This window comes from Nycticebus coucang, chromosome 16 (assembly GCF_027406575.1).
Source record: "Nycticebus coucang isolate mNycCou1 chromosome 16, mNycCou1.pri, whole genome shotgun sequence".
Taxonomy (NCBI): Eukaryota; Metazoa; Chordata; class Mammalia; order Primates; family Lorisidae; genus Nycticebus; species Nycticebus coucang.
This window is the reverse complement of record NC_069795.1, coordinates 7,440,087-7,464,395: the sequence shown is the minus strand read 5'-3', so window position 1 is coordinate 7,464,395 and position 24,309 is coordinate 7,440,087. Positions and strand designations below refer to the sequence as shown.

The 24,309-nt window shown below is 45.7% G+C and overlaps 1 protein-coding gene across 2 annotated transcripts in view; it reads left to right on the top strand.

The window, feature by feature from the left end:
• Nucleotides 1–359: 359 nt before the first annotated feature.
• Nucleotides 360–24,309, top strand: part of KCNJ15 (potassium inwardly rectifying channel subfamily J member 15) — a 45,345-nt gene continuing 21,395 nt past the window's right edge. The window contains exon 1 of one of the 2 annotated variants that reach the window (XM_053565614.1): nucleotides 360–851. The gene's annotated coding sequence lies outside the window, so the exon portion shown is untranslated. Of the gene's footprint in view, nucleotides 901–24,309 lie in introns of both variants that reach the window. The other variant, XM_053565610.1, reaches the window with a different exon arrangement.

Below are 24,309 nucleotides of genomic sequence, written 5' to 3'. Positions count from 1 at the left end.
AAGAATGCTGGAACCCAGACTCCAACATGTGTCCCCAAGCCCAATTTCCATGGCCCAGAAGAACCCAGTTTGAACCGTGTCTATCCGACATGAGTAAAAACCGAGGTGGTTAAAAAACGAATCAACTCAGTCCTAAGAGGGCTGAGCAAAACCACAGGTTTCCTTCCGACATTTTGCCTCGGTGTATTTGACACAGGTGCAGTCTCTCTGGTCACTTCCTGATTTCCCCAGGAGACTGGGAGTTTTGTTCACATTCACTCAGGGTGGGGAGAGAAACAAGAAACAGAGACCGTGGGGTAAAGGCAAGCTCGTTAGAAAGATAATCTGGATATTTATGTATATTTACTTAGGCAAAGGGGTCTTGAAAAGGCTTTGATAAGAGTGGCCAAAGTTTCTCCAAAGATTAACTGGCTTTTTTTATAAAAGGCATCAGTTTTCTTTTTTACAGGTGTTTGCAGAGCTCAGGTCTGGATGTCCATTACCACCCCGTGCTGGCCTGTAGATGGATTTCCTTCAGACTGAAGACTGCTGACATCATGGGCTCCTTCCTCAGAGCCCTTCTTTTGCTCTCTCTCACTTTCTCTCCTTTCCTCCCTCCCTCTGTCTCTGGCCCTCCCTCCTCCGCACAATCGCTCCCAATCTCTTTCTTTCTGTCTTTAGTTCCTTCAGGTAATTCCAACTCAAACTTGTCCCAACTTGTTTGTGACTGACAGTGAACAGCGAGAGAGCTTTCTTCATCTTGAAACGCTGCACACCTATCTTTCCCAAGGCGACCTTGCCCATTCTGGGCATTTGCTGCCTTGTCATAACTTCACATCCAGCCCAGAGTCTGCAGTCACCGGTCCCTGCAGGTAAGAGGTCTGTGCTTCTATCAACACCGGAGCCGGGAGCATGCTGGAGGTATTTTTGACAAACTTTGCTTGTAAATGTAATGAAAAAAAGTTGTGATTCTTTTAAAACTTACTTAAATCATTCAAGACTTCCAGGCTTATCTGGGGGAATTTATAAGGGCTGTTTGCATGTGGAAAACGAGTTTTTACTTAATGATGGGGCAGAAAAAGTGTTTTATTCTTGCCCGTGAAACGATATCCAGATGTTGTCTTATTTGCTTGCGGGTATGAGGGATCTGGATTGAGAGAGGGGAATTTCTCTGACTTCCCTTTGCAAGTGTTTTTTTATCTTTGTATCTGTCAGGACAAGTTTGTCATTGATTTTCAGCAATTGTATAGTTTTTGACTAGCTCACCAGCAGTTATTTTCCTTTGCTGGTAGAGAAATCAGTTGAAGTTGCCGTAAGGCGAAACCTCACGGGAATATTTTAAACTCTGTTACCTATCCTTATGAGAAAAATGTTATGTCAGTTTTGTGTGGTGGGTATAAGGAATGTAAACAATTCTGACTTTGGAAACATTATGAACTTTGTTCCTGACCCGCCGTAATCTGTGTAATTTCCCGTGAGTTTAGACTATCCTCAGCTAATCGTTGTTACAGTGGGTGAAATTTCCATGCCGCTCCCGTAAAGCCTACTTTTGTCTCCTGTGCACTTCCGCATTTCGTCGCCTGAAGGAAGTAAGAATTTGTTGTTCAGTAGACGTTTCTTCACAATTTCTTTAAGTCACAGGTTAGGAAATTGACAAGAAATGTGGTATTTCACTTTGGAAAACTAAAGATCAGAATCTGTACTAATGCAAATGTTGAGTCGGCTTTCTTTTTTTTTGTAATCTTTACATATCTTAATCTTTTTTTCCCCTTGACTGATAGGAAGGAATTTGAAAAAAAAAAATTGAAGTGATTCTTAAATTTCTTATTTTGCATAGATCAAATGTTTGTCTCTCTCTCTCTCTCTCTCACACACACGCGCACACACACACACACACACACACTCATACACAATCAGCTGTTACCCCAGATCCCATTCTGTGCTCTTCTGAATGTTTAAACAAATATATAACAATCAGTAACAGCCTAGGTGATCATTTCTCTCGAATTGAAGATTGTCCTAAAAATCAAAAGGAAAGTGTTGCACAAACGATAATCCGTTTTTAAAAACTATCAGTTTGAGAAAACTAAGCAGAGTGTCAGGAGGCTTCCCGCGAGCCTTGGTAAGCACTTACCTCACACAGAGCTTCCAGGCTGCTCTGGCCACACCTTCCTGGGCTTTCACTTTTTAGCAGTTTGTCCCCCTTCCTTGGTTGTAAATATAATAAATGGCCATCCGGGGAGCGACCCGGAGGTCACACGCGAGTCTTCACAGAAGACTGGGAAGTAAAAGTTTTTTTAATGGAATCTTCAGCAGCCGTAGCTCAGAAATGCTCATCAAATAATGGAACCAACATTTTTTCATTAAATTAAATAAACACGTAAGCAGTTTGGGAGTTTTAGAGAAAGAGCCTTGGTTGAATTTTGTGATTCTGGTTGTTTAAAGAAAACACATTTCTAAAACGCCCCCCTCCCTCTTTCCATTCCTTCCTCCCACCAACAGTTGTGGTCATTTTACAGAAAGTGCTATTTCCCCAATTTCCTCTCCTCACACTTCTAAACAGTGCGGACAGCCAGGATTTGGGGGGGAAAGAGAGCAAGACCCCGGGCTCCACATGCCAGCAGTCCTGGGCACCAACAAGAGCAGGGCTTCCAGCTCCTTCCCACAGGCTGAGCACATCTTGCTCGGCCCTGCAATGACAGTCTCCAAAGGCTGAGCTTCCTTGCTACGAGGTGTGTGTGTGTGTGTGTGTGTGTGTGTGATCATGCTCGGTGTAAGAAAACCCACCAATATGTGGCCGTATGCACCAAATAGAGTTTTTCAGACTTAATCAGTAAATGTCAAATACTTGAAATATCTTTTCCAGTCCAATCTCCTGTCATCTGTTCAGAGGCTTGGAGAAGCCCACTGGCCCTGCTTCTGGGTCCAGGGCTGCTTTTAAAATGCTTTTGTGTTCTGGATGCATTAAACTCTTGGAACCAATGAGTTCTAGAATGAGGTGGAATGCTTCAGAGAATGAGCCTGAGCACCAGTGAGTGACCAGCCCCCTGTCCCCAAATACTTGTTGAAGGTGTCTAAACCTCCCCCATCATCTTCCTCAGGCTTTAATACGTAAGTCACACAGCTGCTGTTTCTCCCCTGCAAACATGTCACACCAGAGTAAATGGCGTATCTCCATGTGCACTGTCTTCTTGCTTTGGAGTAGAAGTCAATCCACTGGAAATATTATCAGAAACCTATTGCAAGAGTTGATGTTTGCTTTTATGTTCGCAAAGAAGAAAGAATGTGTTGCGTTTGAGTGGGGAAATGCACAGAGGCACATTGGACAGACGTTTTTGTCTCTGCTTTCCTGTCCTCTGCCTTTCGCCTTTTCCTCAGAAGAGCCAGGCGGGAGTAGGGCTCTGGGTGCAGGTGGGCAGGGTGGGTGGCCTGAGGAACAACAGGGCAGAGTGAACCGAAAGCAGGCCTTGTTCTGGGCCCCTCGAGGACACAGGTCGGTCCCAGCACACCGGGGTCTTTGCTGCTGCTCAGGTGGCTGGTGCCCATTTACAGACAGGTAGAGAAGCAATGTGACCAGGTAGTTGCTTCAGAGGGGAGCAGGCCCAGGAGTGCCAGATCTCCCTGAGGAACAAAGGGAGCTTCCATCCATCTTCAAAGGGAAAAAGTTATACTTTGTAAATAATGGTTCTGAGAAAGAAGTGGCATTTACTAAGTGTTACTTTGTTGAAAGAAGAAAAATAAGAGACTAGACTTTTCTGATAAAAGGTGAGGTGAGAAACTTGAACTTGGCAGCTGCTCTCTGGGTGAACTAGACAATGGTTGAGGACTCCCCGAGCCAATTCTACCACCCTCCTAGGGGGCATTTTGTCAATCTGCGTGCTTTTCATAAGGAAAAGGTCAGGGCTCCGTGAGGGTTTAGGCTCCTGCATTTCCCGCCGTGGCATCGCACCTTGACTGGAGGAGACGGATGAGCCCGTCATCCCCACGGTCTAATCTGACTCTGGAAGTTCACACATGGCCTCATTCCAGAACACAGTCTGTGCTGTGGACCTGAAATTCTATGGCACAAAATTCCAGGTATTTTAGCTGTGAAACAACAATGCTCAGGACAGAAGACACACAGGAAGAAGGAGAAAGTTTTGATTTAAGGCCTAAGAACACACATGCACCAGCCACCTGGTTCCATTGCCAGTAGGAAGCAAGGAAGTGGAAGAGCACATCTGGGCCACCTCTGGACTGGGCAGCAGTGGAAGGGGTCGGCAGCAGAGTGGAGAAGGCGGGTTTGTCTGGTTCTTCCCCACGACCCCGCATCCCAGATTCAGAGACGGACAGAGCTCCACGGTGGGCAAACCAAGCCGTCCCGCAGCAGCACCCCTAACTCACACCCTCAGTCGGGCTGAGGGGCCAGCATTAACACTCTGAGCTGGCCCGTGTCCTTGGGATTATACATGAAATAGTCCTCAGAGTCACCGCCCGGCCACTGAGGCAGGAAGGGGTGACACAGAGAAGGGATATGGCCATAGGAAACCCAATCCCCAGGACGCTCTGAGGACCCAGTGGCCTGGGCTCGGGTAACACTCAGGGCCTGCTTCAGTAGAGCTGCCCTGGTGCCAGGCCGACAACCACAGAATTCTTATGCACTTTCTCTGGTGCGGGTAGTAGAGGATGTCAAGATACTATCATGGAGCTTTAAGATTTTACAATTTGGGGGTCCTTTTTTTAAAAAGGAAATGAATGCAAAACCATGACCATTCAACTAGGTTGAAGGCTTTGGAGAGGCTCTGTGCAAGTGAGGCGCCCTGAAGTGCAGTTTCATTAACCTGCGATGAGGCCCCATACTTGCTTCTTGAATGCATGGTTGAATTAATTTATGTAAATTTTACCTGCTGCCTGTTCTCTCAGTAACTCTGAGAAATAATAAGCAAAATATACCAAATAATCACGCTTATCCACATCTAATTATCAGGGCTCTGTGGAGTTGGATCTTGGTAGTATCTAGAATTTGCTGCTGCGTTGCCTTGAAGGGCAGGCCCCTGCAGTGTGCCTGAGCCTTGGGTCACCCCTGGAGAGGCTGTCAAAATTCCTCTTCCTGAAGTACAGGATGTGGGTACTGAATTAATAGTACACTCGTTCCACTTGAGAAGTCCCCAACTTAAACCCAAGGAGCGTTGTGCTAGTTACACAACTAGGACCCAGAGTGATAATGAACACACTAACACCTTGTGACTCCTTTAGCTTTCTCGAGGATGTGCCTCTGGTAAATACCTGTTTATCTGGCAAGGGGCCCCTCTTTTTTCTTTCAGTTTCTACTGATGCTGTTTGTAATTTCCAATGGTGGTGAACTGTGTTGTTTCTTGACACAAATGCTTGCGAAACCCCTGCCTACCAGGCCAATAATAATACAGTTTCAAATATTCGCAGGTTGCTATCTCGCTCTATTTTCAGGCCTCTTTGCCAGAGAATACAAGGTCTTCTCCCTGAATCTTTCTTTCTTACTTCCTAAGTTATCTTTTGTGTCTATTCCTACCTCTTAAGAACAAATTCGAAAAGTTTATCCTCTGCTGTGAAAGGTATTTGACGTCATCTTGCTCTTCTCCCCACCAGCCCCATGTCCACATACCTGTTAGGAGTTAAAAGAGATGAGCCCCCAAGCGTCTGACCACCCATGTCCAGCACACTCTAAGTACTAGGATGGAAACACACCCTGCCTGGTTTATTTTCAGGAATCTGTGCAAGAAATTTGTAAACAGACATCACATTACACATACAGACATATACATGAAAGACATATACATGAAGGCAGTGTGTGTATTTAGCTAGAATTAATATTAATAAGGAACTGTGTAGATGTAAAAAGAATATTGCAATGTCAACCACATCATAATACAATGGGTGCTTTATTTTTAACATCTTGTTTAATACATTTCAAATCTAGAATATTTGCCTAAGTCCATATTAAAGTTCAAGTGTACAAAATATAGTGCCCTCTATATGGTGTTAATAAAAAGTGTTTTCGTAAAGGTGTTGAAATCTTAGCATTATCCCTTTAAACAAAAGAATTGAATATGATGTCCCATGACAAGATTCTTGTCAACAAGAAGGTTGTGATCATCTGATTGAGAGATACTCAGGATTCCAGCTCCCGGCCCCTGTGGACAGAAGGCTGGTTGTCTCTGGCACAGCAGAGCTGCTTTGGGGAGAGGAGGGGTGGGGAGGAGGAAAAATGGGAAGGAAGGGGAGGGAAAGAGAGGGGGGAGAGAGGAGGGACATCTCCACTCCAGGTATCAGGACTCGGTATTCCAGAATCCAGGAGGAAACCACTCAGATGTGGCTCTAGACTTCCTTCCCCAGGGCTCTGGGGGCAGGTGGGATCCCCTAGTCAGAAGGCTGGAGGGGAGTTCTGAAACACAATCAAACTGTCTAACCTAGAAAATTCTGGTAACTCTAACCCTGTAAGAAATAAGAAGGTCTGCACTCACAAGGCTTCAGGAATTCTTCTTAGTCTGTAGGCCCCTCTTTAAACTTCCAGGCAATGATTAACATGTTAAAAACCCCAGGAAGCCAATGCAGCAAGAACTCTGAGTCTGAGTGGTATTTGCCTTGTGAACCACAGAACTGTCTCCCAGCTCCTCCACTGCACAGTGATTAGTCACCCCTCTAACTAATGGCTCATGAAACCCCACTGGGGATGCATCCATCAGAGCTGTGATGGGTGTGGGGTGGTAGGTGTCACGAGACCCAGGAAAGAACACACATGATGTTTGCTCTACTTGGGTGTAAGTTGTACCACAGGGACACGACCTACCCCTGCAGGGGCTGGCCAGCCTTTCCCACTGCAAACTGTGGAGTCATTCCCAAAGCATTTCTTTTTACTTTTTATCTCTGTTTCCACTTTATTCCCAAAAGGATTTAAGTGAATTTATAAAGACAAACACGCACACACAATACAACATTAAATAAAAGTTGAAAGAAAGGAAAAATGAGTAAACCTGCAAAGGCCATTTGATTAAATCATTTACTTACACGGGTTGTATCTACTTTTATAAACCGTAATGAAATGTACGTGAATTCGCCGCAGCAGCAGCGTCCTGCTGGTGACTTCAGAAAGAGATCTACTTCGTGTTTGGATCTGGGAATCGGTTAGACACCCATTGCAGGCAGCTTTACATGCACCATATTTTTTAATTTGCAGACCATGTCCACCTCCCCTATGAATATTTTTATTTTATTTTACTTTTTGCATCACCATGTGTACAATTTAATTACTTATACTGAAGTTACCAACATTCTCCATTGGCCTAAACTCAGGTATGGCATCCACAAGAGGGAACATTCTCTGGCCCTCCAGGCCTGGGTGGGGACTCTGTGGAATTCTCTCTGTTCCTGGACTCAGCTGGTCCCCCTGGCTGGGCCCTGTTTTACAATGCTTATTTGTTCCTTTCCCCTACAGAGCTGGAAACTCATTGACAATGGAGATTTTACCTAATGTTTTTCTCTGCACATCCAGGGCTTGGCTCAAAGAATTCCTCAGCAATATGTTTTGCATCCACACACACTGACATGAAAGGCATAATTTTTGCAATAATTGCATCTTCACTTGCACCGTGAACCCACATCTATCTCATCCTGCAAACACAACATGGAGCTATTTATTTGAAGTGTTTTGCAAATACAGCACATTTATCCGCAGACTGCTAACTGGAGTGTTTTCTCCCTTGTCTAGTATTACAAAGTCGATGGGATGGGGCTGAGGATGGGTGGAGGTAGCTTATTAAGAAGTGAGCAGAAAACGGGCCCCCTGTGCTTCTGATACAGTCGTTGTGTAAACCCCATCTATGGAGGAAAGTCGGAAACTAGTAGGCTATTCTGGAAGGAAAATGATGAAACTTGAAATAAAGTAAATGTAGACCCAGCAGGATTCCACGTGGGAGTCTGATCCTGGGGAAGAAAGCAAGAGAAAAAAAAAAAGAAGAATTCGCTGCAATTTGGGGGTGATTTGATCCCTGGAGTGGCAAACCCAGAAAACGACGTGATTAGCCCCATTTCCGTCCCCTCTGGACGCTGTGTCTGGATCTGGGCTGTGTTAGCATACCTGTGGTCATAAAGGTATTTGGCCCTCACTGTGTTTTAGATTTTAAGTTGAAAAGAATTTTCTAAGATTTTTCCCATTTTAAAGATGAAATCTTATAGGACTAAAACTTGTAAGAGACACTTTCCTGTGATTACAATCAAACGCATTTCAGCCCAGCTGGGAGCGGCCCGTGCCAGTCCACGGCATTCCGTAGTCTGAGGCTGCGTGAGGGCTGTATGTTTATGCATAAATTGATATAATTATGGATATTAACTTGTCCAGTCTTATATCCCGGGACTGTTTCCTCCACTATGCTTTCTGCACAGCATGTCAGTGTCTGAGGAACGGCTGGCCTCGCTCGCGTTTGGTAGACACGTGTGCTTACTAAGTGTTTTAATCAACTCCCATTCAGATTTTGGATCGTTTTAATCCTCAGTGAGCTTCACCAAGCACATTCCTGCTGGGGCTTCCTCTCAGGGGCCAGCAGTTTCCTACCTGGTGGGATGATCTGCATGCAGGAGTCCTAGTCCTGGAGCTCAAGGAGCCTCCAGGCTGCTGCGGAAAAGAGATGTAGACATGAATGGAGGTAGAAAAACAGTGAAAGAAAAAATACCCACAGGACAAAAGAGAGCATGTGCCCAGCGGCCTGTGATGAAAACTACCTGAGGGGCCCTAACAAAAGGCTGGGAGAGTCCAGGACCAGATCCCGTTGGGATGTTTGGAAGAGGCGCTGGGGCATCTGAGGTGAGCCTTGAAGCATAAGAGGTCTTCTGAGTCGGGAGAGTGACATGACATGAGGTGATGGGCCGGAGGGAGCAGGAGGTAGGCGGGGTGCACAGGCCTGAGCTCCCTGAGGAGAGGGCTAGGACATGACGACAGTGATGGTGCAGTCAGGATGAGGCTGACAGCCTCGGAAGGCTGGGCACACTCTGGGTGCTCAAGGAACCTCACCAGGAAGGCTTTATTGCTCACCTCTTTAGAGGTTAAGTAACTGGCTGCAGTCACAGCTCCAGCAGCAGGGACGTTCATCTCTAGAAATCATATCCTTCAGTGCTCCGCCGGGAAGGTGGGACTCAATGGCTGGCTGCTTGGGACTGACTATTCGCAGGTCAGTTTGGTGAGCAGTGAGGAGTCACTGAAGGTTTGGGGGTCTGAGCTGCACTTTAGACATATCAGTCTGTCAGTGATAGCCAATGACTAGCCAGAGGGGTTTTGAGAGGCTGAGAAAAAGGAATGAAGTCTGGACCCGTGCACTGGCCCTGGGAACAGATGGGGAGACGGGGGGGCAAGGCACATCCTCAGGTGGAATCTGGGGCTCACACTGGACAGGATCGGAGTGGAGAGGGAGTTTAAAGATGCAGAGATGGGAAAACGGGGACACCATTGATAGGAACCAAGAATGAGGAGAAGTAGCTGGATTTAAGGAGAGTAATATGAGGTCCGTTTGGGACAAGCCAGTTCTGACAGTTCTCATCCTCATCCCCAGCGATACTGGGAACCCGGACTAGGTCTCAGAGGAGACGGTGTGGCGAGCAACAAGCAAAGTTGTGGGCTCTGAATGGGGGGGGGACGTAGGGGGAATAGAAAGAAGGATTATAAAGAGAAAATAAAAGAAGATGAGCATAAAACCAAGGGGAACATAATTAAGAAAGGTGGAGAAGAAGAAAGTCCACCAAGAAGAGAAGGAACGAGCTGTCAGAGAGGGAGGTAGAGACCAAAGAGTTTCCTGACCTCCGGGCTGTGGACGAGAGGGACTTCCTGAAGATGCATGGATAATAAACAGCACCACCCTGACTCAGAGAAGAAGAGGAGGAGGGAGGTCCTGAGCTTGTCGGGGTTTGAAGGATGGAAATAGTGGAGAGACTGAGGGATGCATGGGAAGGTGGGTGCGGGAGGGCTTGGGGTGCCCTGCCAGCTCACACCCACATGAAAGTCGGGGCAGAGAGTATCACTGGTTGCCGAAGCAGAGTGGAGTGGGGCTGCTTCTAAGTCTGTTCATGGTGAAAGTTTCTTGTCCTCTATTGTTCTACGTATGGTTAGAACATTCCCTTTCCTCCTTAAAATCAACTGAGTCATTCAATAAATTAACATCCATCATGACTTAAGAAAAACATGCTTGCTTTGGAGGAGTGGTTACGTGTGTTTCTATAGTTACATAAACTGTGAAAATCACGGCAGACATGAAGAAGGATTCCAGCAGCTCAGGTCTTTTCAGAACCAGGGGAAATCTAGTTTTGGTGAGCAACATGCTTTGGTTTTCTGAGATGCTCTGAATAACTACAAATAAACTACAAGCCTGTTCTTGAATGTGCTTCCAATAGAAAGGGACAGATAATGCCGTGTCCAAATCTGCTCCTTACTGCCACGATTCAAGCAAGACTTTCAAGCATTGTCCTTTCCTAAGATTGGTGACCTTTTGAACGAAATAAGCTCCGACAGAGATGTAATACCAAAGGAGAGAAAATGAGGAAGCAAGCCAGGCCAGTTTCCCCCAGAGCAGTTAGCTGCTGCGAAAGTTTGTTTTGCTGGCACTGTCTGCTGGGTTTTCAGCGCTATACTGTGATTAAGCAAAACTTCAGTGAAAGGTAATGTGCTGTATTTTAGTAATTTTGAAAAATAGGTGGGTGGATTTAAAACAGAATTGCAGTCTAGCAATTCTTAGCAAGAGTGAAATGAGTAACACACAATCTGGAAATATCTAGATAGGAGAATACCATTATGTGATAAGAGCACTTGAAACTGTACACAGAAAAAAAGTGGGAGGAGGGGGAGGAAAGCCCCAGACAGGCTGTGATCATTCTAAGAGTGGCAGCTGGGTCTCTTGGGACTTTGGAAGCCTGCATTCTCGGATGTGAATTCCAGGCGTGCACGCCCCAGCCGCTGTGCCCTTCCAGGCCAGGGCGCCCTTCCACGCCCCCAGCCGCGGTGTCCTCGCGGGAGGTGCACTGGTGTCCTGAGCCTCTGAGGTGATTAGCACGTCACAGGCATGTGGGGAGCAGTGAACAGAAGTTGGTTACTTCTCTGTCCACTGCAGGTCCCCCACCACCCTTCTTCCCAACACCAGGCTGCACACAAGGCTCTTCCTTAAAGCAGCTGGAGTTTCTCGCCACAGGGATGTCGGAAAGTTCATGAGAGTTCATGTTTGTGAGCGCACTGGGGCAGCCACTTCCGTCTTCTCTTTTATGAATCAGTAGAAACAAGCATTTCCAAAATTTATTCCTATTTTCCTTCCTTTTTTTTTTTCAGACAGACTCTCATTCTGTCACACTGAGTAGAGTGCTGTGGCATCATGGCTCACGGCAACCTCCAACTCCTGGGCTCAAGTGATCCTCTTGCCTCAGCCTCCCAAGTAGCTGGAACTATAGGTGCCCTCCTCCACACCCAGCTGTTTTTTTAGAGACCGGGGTCTGGCTCTGGCTCAGGCTGGTCTCGAACTCCTGAGCTCAGGCAATCCACCTGCCTTGGCCTCACAGAGTGCTGGGATTACAGGCATGAGCCATCATACCCGCCCTTATTTTCCTACTTAAAGACATGATTCCCTCTTTATACAGTTCTGCTTTCAAACAAACAAACTAACTAACAAAAAATAAAACCCTTATTTTATAAAGAAAGCCTGAATTCCAGAGTCTAGGTCTCTACAAGCAGTCTTTTTTTGGTTAACCTATAAAAGGGGTTGCCCCCTATCACCACCCAAACTTGATGGACAGGGGTTGAGACATGAAAAAACTGGGTTTGGCTTTGGAAACAACTGTTCTCAATGTAAATTGAATTAGAAACCACACCTTGTAGTTATTGGGGTTTTCTCGGGGAGGGGGGTGTTCTTTCTTTTCTGTTAAAAATATGGGGAGGCATCAAAAAAGGCAAACTTTCCCTTCCATTTTCTGAGGAAAAGAAAGTGACAAAGAGAAAGAATATGAACTTGGCGTGCAAATGAGCCTTGCTTTGGAATTTGGGTGGGTCTAGGAAAAAGCAGAAACTTGAGTGGAAAACATATATGGGTGTGTGGGAAATCCATGTAAACCGTACATTGAATGCTTACTGATCGAGCCAGTGTGGGGAGAAACCACGGTCCTCTCCAACATCAGAGAAGAGGGTCAGAGAGTAGGTTTCACACCAAGAGAACACCCAGGGTCCCTGGGAGTCAGGGAAGCTTATGGTTATTGGCAGCCTTAACTGGATCTCTGGAAAGTGCTCACAGTAAAGTGCCTACCCTTGTGCCCTGGAACTATCTGAGGGACCCACTGAGCTAGGTTCCCCACAGCCTGACTCCGACTCTCCCTCACTCCTTACCCACCTGCCCCTCCGAGGCCCTGCTGCCGCTCTCGTCCATACCTAGCTTCTGTTGCTGGTACAGTTCCCATCCCTGGAGAATGTTCTTCTTTTTCCCAATAGAATCCCATAATCCATCCTTCAAGGCCCTTCAAGGCCTGTCCAGGCTCAGCTTTCCCATCCTGGTGCAGTCTAATCATGTCTGCACCGTCCTAAATCGTATTTTCTCTCGGCTGAACAAAACCTAGCAAGTGTCTGTGCTACTAAGAATGAGTCCTGCTCTGGGTTCCAACTTGAGCATGCAGTGGGCATTGGCGCCTCCTACATCCTGGTCAGATCACAAGCCCTGGGAGGCTGAGGGCTAAACTCAGCTGCCCTGTGCTGGATCCTGACCTGAGCACACTGGGCTAGGTGCATTCCACTCCCTGTTTGCAATGTTAGGGTGAGCTTTATCATCTCTCTTTTTCCAAATAAGGAAACTGAAAACCAGGGAGACAAAGTCACTTGTCCAAAGTTGCCAGCCTCATTGTCTTTCAGAGGCATCTCACTTCATTTCTAGGATATTAAGTAATTCCCCCCATCAAAGGCATAACCAGAAGACCTGAGATTTGAACCCATTCTGTCTGGCTCCAGCTCTGCACCTTTCCCACCATATCTCCAAAATGCTTCCCTCTAGCTAACATTCCTAACATGGAGTGAGAATGGAACACTAGTAAATGAATTTGTGAATATCCCAGTTTGCCAAAATCAGGAGAATATGACAACAGTCTGTGAATTTGACCAATAGAGAAGTGTATTTATGGCAAGGCCAAGCCAAAATGTTATTCCTCATCCTTTGCTTTATATTAACAAGCTAAAAATGTTTATAAACATATTAATACATAAAGGAATGTGTCCCCTGGGTCCAATGTAATTCTCTGTGTCACGTACATCGTAAGCAATTTCACACATGGCAGATGTGTTTACAGGCTGATTTCCCTGGTAGCCTGTGGCACTTCTGTGTGTCACCCCATTCCAATCAGGCCTCACAGAGGACCAAGAGCAGCCGAGCTCCAGCCCAGTGCACCTGGCCAAATCCTCTCAGTAACAGGACCAGGCCGAGCCTCTCCAAGGAAAGGCGCTCCTGTAACCTGTTGCACCAGTTTAAATAAACCCACACTGGAGTCTGGTCAGCCTTCTGCTGCTTTTTACTTCACATCTCACTTCATAGATAAACTTAAAAGAGTTTCAGTGAAGTTAGTCCAACCCTCTCTCCCACCAGAGGTGAACAGCCTGGCGTCCAGAGTGGGTATCTGACTAACTCAGGGTTCCCCAGCAGGTGGAAGAGCCTGGAACTCCTCATCAGAACTCTTCCTATGCTGAGTAGAACCTAAAGAGAAAAGATCAACCCAAATTCCTCTGGGGGAAGAAACACAATTAAACTGGGTTGTAGTATGCGAACAGAGAGGGGAGGAGATAGTGGAAAGAAATGGACAATCAGTTAAACATTTGCAGCTTAAGAAAAGGCATATGACTCTTGCTTTCCCCAAATGGCTGGAAAATGCGTTGACAGGTCCTTTTGTGAAGTCTGTCGTTGCCAAGGCAGTCTACCAGGGGCATTCCTGGTCACTGAGCTGGATGGTAGCATTTTCCATTTTTCTAATTGGAAAGAAACAAGCCCACGCACTGTCCTGCTTATGCCGCAGCCTCCCCCAGGCCCTGCTGCCAGGAACGGCCACCACCGTTCCATGTAGGTCATCACATCTCATGCAGAAGGTCACCAGGGGGACAGACTGTGCAGGCAAGAACCACCTGTGGGAGTGTGTGTGGAGCTCGTCTGAAACGAAGGCACACGAGATCTGAGTAGTCACAGGCATGGCTCGTGTGCGCCTTTTAGGTAGGTGGGTAGATGTGGCGACGTGGTTTGGCAGCTGAGGACGAGCTATTTTGGCTATTTTGGATTGGGCTGGGTCAGGCTGGTCTGAGTTGTTATGGGGATGGGGCTAATTGGGACCTTGCAGGTGGGTTGTTTTGGGGAGCTGGTCATTTTGGACTACTGATCAATGTCCCTGGGACTTTCTGACAGATAGATATGAGTTGTTACGGAACAGAGTTGATCAAGACCCTGGGACATTTCTAAGAAGCAACTGACGGCCCTCAAAGTTGTATGTAAAATTCAGCACTCCACTTTCTATGATGTCTGCTATCTCTAGCATGGGGCTGAGTTTGCTGTCCACACCATTAAAATAAACTTTTCCTTTCCTTCCCTTTTTTTTTTTTTGAGACAGAGCCTCAAGCAGTTGCCCTGGGTAGAGTACTATGGCATCACAGCTCACAGCAACCTCCAACTCCTGGGCTCAAGCGATTCTCTTGCCTCTACCTCCCAAGTAGCTGGGGCTACAGGCGCCTGCCACAACACCCGTCATTGTTGTTTGGCGGGCCCAGGCTGGATTCGAACCTGCCAGCTCGGGTGTATGTGGCTGGTGCCTTAGCCGCTTGAGCCACAGGTACTGAGCCAACTTTTCCTTTCTTGCTAAAACTTTACTTGCTCTTATTCTCTCTAATTATTTCAGGGACTACCTGGAGATGTTACCATACTTCCCTAATACTTCCACTTACTTATAATAATTTATCCACCACCAAGGGGATAAACAGAAACAAATGGCAAAAGCCCGCAACCTAGCACGCGGTGGAGACTAGAAGAGTGAGGTCCATGGCAATTTTAACAACTACTAAAGTCTGAGACTTGAGCACATCCCTTAGCTAAGGTTCCAGAACCTTTTAGAAAAAATTTCAGAGGCATCCTCTAACACCTCTGAAGAATAAGAAGGCACTTGTGTACCTTTCTAGTCCTCTGTGGTAGCTACTTCTACTTGGTAGCTTTTGTTGTCAAATAGCTTTTAAAAACTCTGGAGCTATAATCAGATACAAATATTTATAATACTAGGGTGTTGTCTTTCACCCATAAAAATTGTAGGCCTGTGTCAGAGCCCCATGGCTCTGTCTTGGCTGTGTCTTGGAGGTGGATGAGGGGCGCTGGGTGGTGGGGACAGAGGCCCTGTGAGAAGGCCCAGCCTCCTGGTGTGGACGGCCTGCTCAGCCATCACAAGGTCATGTCACAACAGTGGGTTCTGCTTGCATACTAGCTTCCCCTGCAGAGCCAGCTTTCCATCACTTCCCAGATCTCTGGAGTCTTGATCTGAGCCTGGGCCCCAGCACCTGCACTCCAGGTAAGGTCCCAGGGTGCTTTCACCTGATTAACCCAGGTGGCACCAAAGGAGAAACGGGGGGAACCAAAACACCCAAACCTCACAGGGGCATCCTGGAAGGTCTAAGCAAAGCAATTCATCGCGACCTCGGGCACGACTTCTCCCCACTGTTTTTCATTTCAAGTAGTATAAATCTTACTGATTTGAAGGAAGCTCCCACTTTTGAAACTTCCAGTGCTTAAAAATGATTGTGCACTACTCTATGAGATTGCAAATAAAAATATAATATGAACTTTGTCAGGAACTCAACTGATCAATGCTTTTGCCCTACACTGTAAAGACTGAAACCTCAATTTATCTGCATGAGCAAAGGTTTTTGGGTATAAAACTCAGTGTATCTGGTTATGTTAAAGACTCCATTCAACAGCAATACATCAAACATGCTTTTAAAAGTAGTGATTACTTATTCATTTTTGACTAAATTTACAAATAAATAACTTACAGACTTAGTGCTGTTTGAGCCTTAAAAACTTTGATTTCAATGACAAGATGTGTGATAAATATAGCTGTTTGGAAAGGCACACATACTCAAGTTTCTTTCCGGATTATGTACAGTGCTATTCAGAAGTCTCATTGCATAAGAAAAGTAATTTTTGCACTATTAAACAATAGTAGCTAGCCACTACCTGGTTTTCTTTGCTTACTAATCACATTTCACTTTAGTTTGTCGGGATCTAGTAATGACCTGGTTAGCTCTTATCCACAATTTTTTTTTTTTTATTGTTGGGGATTCATTGAGGGTACAATAAGCCAGGTTACACTGATTGCAATTGTTAGGTAAAGTCCCTCTTGCAATCATGTCTTGCCCCCATAAAGTGTGACATCAGGGCATCAGGTAACTGTTTACATGGCAGATGACAAGGAAATCTAATGCTTGAAAGCCCCGTCCTATGTTGTTATTGTTGTGAAGAATTGGATGCTCCAGACACAGGAGATACAATATGGACAAGGTACTTGCTCTTATGAGGTTCCTTTTCTACTGATGGAGAGAGGAAGAAAGACAAGTGATAGAAAAACTTTGAGGAGTAAAGAACACCAAGGCCCCAACCCCCTCCCTCCATCCCTCTTTCTGCTTCCCCCCCCATAACCTTAATTGTCATTAATTGTCCTCATATCAAAATTGAGTACATAGGATTCATGCTTTTCCATTCTTGTGATGCTTTACTAAGAATAATGTCTTCCACTTCCATCCAGGTTAATACGAAGGATGTAAAGTCTCCATTTTTTTTAATGGCTGAATAGTATTCCATGGTATACATATACCACAGCTTGTTAATCCATTCCTGGGTTGGTGAGCATTTAGGCTGTTTCCACGTTTTGGCGATTGTAAATTGAGCTGCAATAAATAGTCTAGTACAAGTGTCCTTATGATAAAAGGATTTTTTTCCTTCTGGGTAGATGCCCAGTAATGGGATTGCAGGATCAAATGGGAGGTCTAGCTTGAGTGCTTTGAGGTTTCCCCATACTTCTTATCCACAATTTTTAAGAGAGCTAGAAGAGTTCCTACATATATTGCTCTAAATTCATCTTAGCTCTGAAAGATCAGTCACATTTGCAAAGCTTTTATTTTATATCCCTATCTATTATCATCCTCGTAATTGAAAAGCTCTTTTTCTTTCAATATTCACAAAGTAATTTTCCAAGCTTGCAAATATTAAAACCTATGCATTTCTAATAATTTTCTAGTTCAAGTGTTTCCATGTCCTGTCAATGACCTATTCAATTATCCATGTCACATGAGATTTCTCCCACCAGAATTTAGGTTGTGTCTTTTCACAGGGCAATTTATTTGAAACCAGGATGGTTCATAAAACTAAGAGCTTTGTGTGTACAGACCTACCAGGGTTACTGGAGCACTGAAGCTGCATTTGTGAACGTCGATAGTTAAAACTTCAACGCCACTGTTAAAGAAGTAAATGAACCTTCAGAATTTCACGTGCGCTTTATCATTTGCCATTGGCCATGCTGGAGGAGAAGAACTTTGAGGTCATCTGGTCCAACCCTCTCATTTTACAGATGAGGAAAACAGGACTAATTGATAGGTAGCGATGCTAAATTACAGCTCTCCCGAGATGAGACGCATAGTTAGTAGGCTTCTTAATGTGCTCAATTACTGTATAGATTCCACCAGCTGATGAGTGCGTTTGACCTTACGCATTTACATTCTGTGGTTTTCAAATGTTTGTATTTCTAATGTGGTATTTGTAATCCCCAGTAACCTTTATCACTGAGGTCTGGCCCATCTCCAACCCCGGGAGGCTTGGCAAGGGCAAAGTCATGATGGGTTGAACAAAGACACCAGCTCCAGCTTGGGAGCCTTGCGGGACCCTAACCTGCAGCTCACTACTTGCTTCCTCTCCTTACCTTTCCTCTGTGCAACTCAGGAACTAGTCAGGTTTGTTCTGTGTCCTTGAGCTTGGCCTCTGGTACCAAAGCCCCAGAGCATCCTTCTCTTTGCTAAGATCACACTTCTTCGACTTTCATTCTTTACTCCTCAAAGTTTTTCTATCACTTGTCTTTCTTCCTCTCTCCATCAGTAGAAAAGGAACCTCATAAGAGCAAGTACCTTGTCCATATTGTATCTCCTGTGTCTGGAGCATCCAATTCTTCACAACAATAACAACATAGGACGGGGCTTTCGAGCATTAGATTTCCTTGTCATCTGCCATGTAAACAGTTACCTGATGCCCTAATGTGGGAGGTCGGAGAGTTAATTGCATGATCTCATCCTAAATAAAGTGCTACCTACCTCATCACTGAATACCACTACAGGCACCTTACAAGTCCTCCCTTGAGAAGCCATGCTCCAGCACCGGTGCCTAGCCCACCCTTCCAAGCGCCTTTTTTAGGATAAGTTTACAATCTTAATTGTCGGACCTCATATGATGACAGCTCTGACGGCCATTCTAGAAAGTGTTCCAAAATCGCTTTCAAGGGTGGATTAGGCACTAGTATTGGTGCACAGCTTCCCAAGAGGTACTTTGAAGGTGGCCTTAGGGATATTCTGCAACAAAGGTAGTGCTTTTTCTAGAGTGGGCTTGAAAACTGAATTGTCCAGCCCTGTGCATGTGCCATGGATGTGTCCTTTCCTCTTTCCTGCCTGCCTTAGAGAAGTAGGTGTCCCCTCCTTTCTAAAACTCACGCCCCTAGTGCCATCAGTGAATCGGTGACTCCTTAACCTCACTGGAATCTCTGCCCTCTGGATATCTCACCTTCGTGGTTGTCTGCTCTTGTGAATTTACACAGCTGCTCGACCATCTGGCTGCTCTTTCTCCAGTTCCTTTGCTGGAGAATCTCTCCTCTCTGCTTCCATCTGCGCAGATTCGGCCCTCGCCTGCTTCCTTCTCCTGGTAGTTTTCTTCTCTGCAGTTCTCATCACTCCTGTCTGGTCAACTCTGAGTTTTCTGAGCAGTGATTCCCCGACCTCTGTCTCCAGCCTCAGATTTACTTCCTGGAGATGGACCTCAGAGCACACGTGCGCAGAGCCCAGCTCACCACGTCACTCTCAATATCCTGTGCTGTTCATACAAATCTTCCTCTCCATCCAGGCAGCACACCCCAGAGTGTTTTCAGCTCCTGCTTACCCATCGCCACTCCACATCCAACAGGTGTGCAAATTTTACCCAAGGGCAAATGAACATAATGATCCCCCCAAGTTCATGCATTGCTTAGACGAATTCAGCAGCCTCCTACATGTTCTCCCTGTGGCTGCTCTCTGCCCTTTCAATCCATCTTGCTAGATGATCCTGGCTCATTTTTGGCCTGTTGGAAGGATTTAAGTGGTTGCCAGTGTAGCTCCCAGTCTGGCCTCATACAAACTTTCCTGAGGTAGCCCAGTGATTACTATGGTTACACATTAAAAGCAAAGGGTGAGCTGCTTTTTCAAAAGGATCAGGGCTAGGGGCCTTCTCACAACCCCACCCCTCCCAGGAGATTTGGGCTTGACCGTCCTGTGTTGAGTCGAGGCATTTGTGGTTTGTTACAGGCAGCCATGGTTGAAAATCAGGGATAACTGATGAGCCCTCCGGCACGAATAGTGTACTTGACACAGATTTTACTCTTTACTGAGCAATTTCTCTTGTCATCAATCTTCTTTCTCCTCTTGCTTCTTCCTATAGAAAATCTATGAAGAGTTCTTTGGTTCTTTCAGTGAGAGGGAGTCAGTTCTCCTGGAAATCCTTAGTACTTTTTCATGTGAACCAGGTAAACAATGTAGAAAAGAATAAGACAAAGTCCTTTTTTCTTTTTTAGACAGTCTCACTCTGTCACCCTGAGTAGAGTGCTGTGGAATCATAGCTCATACCAACCTCAAACTCCTGGCCTCAAGCAAGCAATCCTCTTACCTCAGCCTCCCGAGTAGCTCAAACTACAGATGCTCACCATGAAACAATGGCTAGATTTTCTATTTTCCTATTTGTAGTAGAGATGGGGTCTCATTCTTGGTTAGGCTGGTTTCGAACTCCTAAGCTCAAGCAATCCACCCGCCTTGGCCTCCCAGGTGCTAGGATTACAGACACGAGTAAGCAGCTTATAGCCTTTTGGAGTTAATACCAGTGAGTATCAGCTTTCATGGTAGAAGTATAGATGTGTCGGTGGAACACTGAGAAGGCAGGAAGGGTCTATTTTGCTTGATACAATAACCATTGATGGACTTGTCATCTCCTCCATTAGATGGTGTACTTCTGGGACCACGTGTCATTCACCTTTATGTATTTCAAAGACAACGTTAGTGTTAAATGTGCGTTGGATGGTGAGTGAGTGAGTGGATGATATGTTGACGATTGGAAAATAATGGCAGCTCTAAGGAAACAGCACCATGATTCAGTGCTTGGGGTGGTGTGGGGGATCCTATTGGGGTTCACAGACCCGTATCATAATTTTCAGTCCTAAATTATATGTGTTTTACAATTTATGTCAATTGTCTTTTCTAGTTTTTATTTAAAATAAGATAATCTGAATAGCATCTGAGAAATTAGGTTCTATGTCTAATGAATGAAAAGTTGGTAATGGTCTGTCCAAAGTAACACTCAGCCTGCCCTTTGATGTTAAGAAGCCTGTCTTGGACATCAAAGGTGATGGTTTGATGAGTGATAGGAAGGACTGAGGGGGATTGGGAGGAATGCCTGCCCAACCCACAGAGCCACGAGCTTACCTCCTTCGCCTTGTCCTTGCCAAGAATCTCTACTTAAATCCTTGGGCCCCTTAACAATATTGTTGATAAACCTGCTAAAATGTCAATGAATATAAATAGAGGTCTTCACAATAATTTCAATACTAATTTTGTTTATTCATGTTGGGGAGGGCAGCCCACATGCATGTGAGGGCAATTGCACTTCTCCAGTAGAAACCTCTAATCTCATAAGTAACTACAGAGACAATTAACCACAACTAAGACGTAGGCCATTCTCAGAAAGAGACACTACAGTTGAACTTCTCAGTGCTCTTTGAAGGTTTTAGTGAGTCACAGCTTAACAGTTATCTACTAAATGAACTGAAGAGGTTAGCTCAGCTTCCAAGAGTGTCTGAGTCAGAACATTATAAAAACTCATCTCCCGCAGAGATAAACAATGCATAAATATGAATTACTTCAAAAAAACAATTTAGAAACCTCCATACACCCTGATAAATGCATGAAAACCATTTATGTTTGGAGCCGTGTTTTGACATTCATTCATTCATTATGCATTTATTTTAAATCTATGTATTCATTCATTCATTGACTCATTTGCAGAGTCATGAACCATTAAAACTTTTGGAGCCTGCCACCTGACAGCAACTATGCCGAACATGGCCCCGCCCCTTCCCTCAGAGAAGGGCTGCCTGGGCAGGGTAACAGGTGCATGGAGGGAGAGGCATGGTGCTACATGGTGAGTGTGGTGAAACTGTTCTTTCTAGTGGCAAAGAAAAGGCCTGGCTTGTAAAGTGGAGGACTTGGCTGGGGCAGGTACCTCTGGGGGAGTTGAAGGCCCCAGGGGCTCTCAGGCCAGGGGGCAGTGAGTGGGAGCCACGGCAAGTGCATGGGGGAGAGTCCACAGGAGGTGTGCGGACAAGGGAGGCAGCTCAGGCAAGGGAGACGGAACATCTTATGGTAGCTGAGGGCTAGATCTTATGTAGCTCAGGTAGGTCTTAGGGCCAGATCCCAAAGACTTTGGACATCAGGGAGGCAGTTTAGATTTTACCACGTAAGAAATGAGGAATAATTAGGGTTGACACATGGCACTGCCTGGACAAGCTCTCATTTTTTGAAAGATTAAATTTGCATTTTGAAGAGATTGGCCCTCAGAGGAAAACAGAGTGGTGAGGGGTCAGGAGAAAGTGAGTGAAACTTTGGCAGTGGGTGGCGGGATGGAAGAGAACCCTCGAGGGTCTGGCCCAAGGCAGCCAGGACAGATGAGCAGCGAATGGAAATGAGGAGTATTTAGGAAATAAAACAGCTGTAGGTCATAAAGGAAGGGGCAAGCAGGTGGATGTTAGCATCTGGCTTGGGTGATGATGGGGGCACTGTAGCAATCAATGGGGCTGGAGGCACAGCCTTCTGTGACTCAGCACACTGCACTAGGGGACACTGACTCTGCAGCCATGATACCATCTGCATCCTCCATCAGTTAACAGCTGTGTGTTCTGTAGGGGCTGACACAGAACTGCTTTCCCTCTGCTTAGGGCATCAGCACAACCTGTTAAGGAGCGTTCCTTCTGAGACCTGGGGCTGTTTTTTCAGAACTAGAACATTCCAAGTTCCCTTGGCTTCCATTCCTTCATGCGTGCTGTCAACAGTCATGGAGCCCCGTTAGGACCTAGGGAGTGGGAGATACAGGACTAGAGGAGAGGGCATCTCACGTTCCAAGGTGGGGGTGGTAAGGAGCTGGCTTCTGAGTCAGACAGACCAAGATCTAAGTACCATCACCACTCCTGACTAATTGTGTGGCCTTCATAAACTCCTCGACTCATCTGAGCCTCCATTTATTTTTACCAGAGTTTTACTGGAGTTACTCTAAAGTTTAGAGTTTTACATGTATAAACTGTCAATACAGCACTGGTTACAAATTCATTCTCAACTAATGGCAGTTGTTATTAGTAGTTTGGTAATTATGATAATTAGATATACACAAGTAAACAAACAACTTCACTGTGCTGAGAAATATATTCTGGGAGACAGGAGTGTGTAGGGAAAGTTCCCTACACAGAAGCCATGGGAACAGAAAGGGTGCACTTTTCTAGAAAGGGCGATGTCTCAAAGGACACCTGTGAGAGCCGGCAAGAGAGAACTGACCCATTCGGGCAACTGCAGTCATTCGGCATGGCCCGGGGCAGGTAGCTGGCTGAGGGGTGGCTGCCGCCAAGACCAAGGCAGGTGGGCCCAGTCCCTGAAAGGCCTCAGGAGCTGAGGCTTTGGTGCACAGACAATGTGGCCAGTGAGCTGGGCAGCAGAGTGCTTCAGGGGGTCATTCATAAGACTGTACAATGGAGAATGCTTTAGGGGAGGACAGCCCAGGACATGGGCCTGCTGCAATGCCCCAAGATCGAAACCAAGGCAGTGGCAGTGGGGAGAGAGAAAAGGAAAAGCTTTGAGGGATATCAAGGTCAACTGTGAGTATTGGGTATTTTTCAGTTCCTGAGAGTCTGTAAGAGGAGAGAGCTGACCTGGGTGATGGAGGATGAAACCAGGCTGGATTTAATTTGGGGTGTCTGCGGGAAATCCAATGGAAGAACCACGGACAGTAGACTGGTGGCCTGGCAATGACAAGAGAGACCTGGATGGACATGGAAGGCTGGGCTTCATAAGCAGTAAGGGCGGCACCTAAAGCTGCGGGAGTAGATGTTGAAGTCTAAATTTAGCCAAAGGAAAATAGCATCTAACCCCGCTGAGAACGGCCCACATCACAAAATCTCAAAACTGCAGATGCTGGCGTGGATGTGGAGAGAAGGGAACACTTTTACACTGCTGGTGGGACTGCAAACTAGTACAACCTTTCTGGAAGGAAGTATGGACAAACCTCAAAGCACTCAAGCTAGACCTCCCATTTGATCCTGCAATCCCATTACTGGGCATCTACCCAGAAGGAAAAAAATCCTTTTATCATAAGGACACTTGTACTAGACTATTTATTGCAGCTCAATTTACAATCGCCAAAATGTGGAAACAGCCTAAATGCCCACCAACCCAGGAATGGATTAACAAGCTGTGGTATATGTATACCATGGAATACTATTCAGCTATTAAAAAAAATGGAGACTTTACATCCTTCGTATTAACCTGGATGGACATGGAAGACATTATTCTTAGTAAAGCATCACAAGAATGGAGAAGCATGAATCCTATGTACTCAATTTTGATATGAGGACAATTAATGACAATTAAGGTTATGGGGGGGGGAAGCAGAAAGAGGGACGGAGGGAGGAGGGTGGGGCCTTGGTGTGTGTCACACTTTATGGGGGCAAGACATGACTGCAAGAGGGACTTTACCTAACAATTGCAATCAGTGTAACCTGGCTTATCGTACCCTCAATGAATCCCCAACAATAAAAAAAAAAGAAAATGATAGAAAAGTTCACATAATAAATAAATAAATAAATAATTATAAAAAAAAAAAAGAAAAGAAAATAGTTTGGAGAAGAGGAAGAACATACAAATGGAACTGAGAAGGAGCCAGAAAAATAGGGAAGAAATGGGTGGAGGGCAGTAGCAGCAGGTGGAGGGAGGGTGACACATATCCACCGGCTAAGCTGCTAGTGACCCTGTCC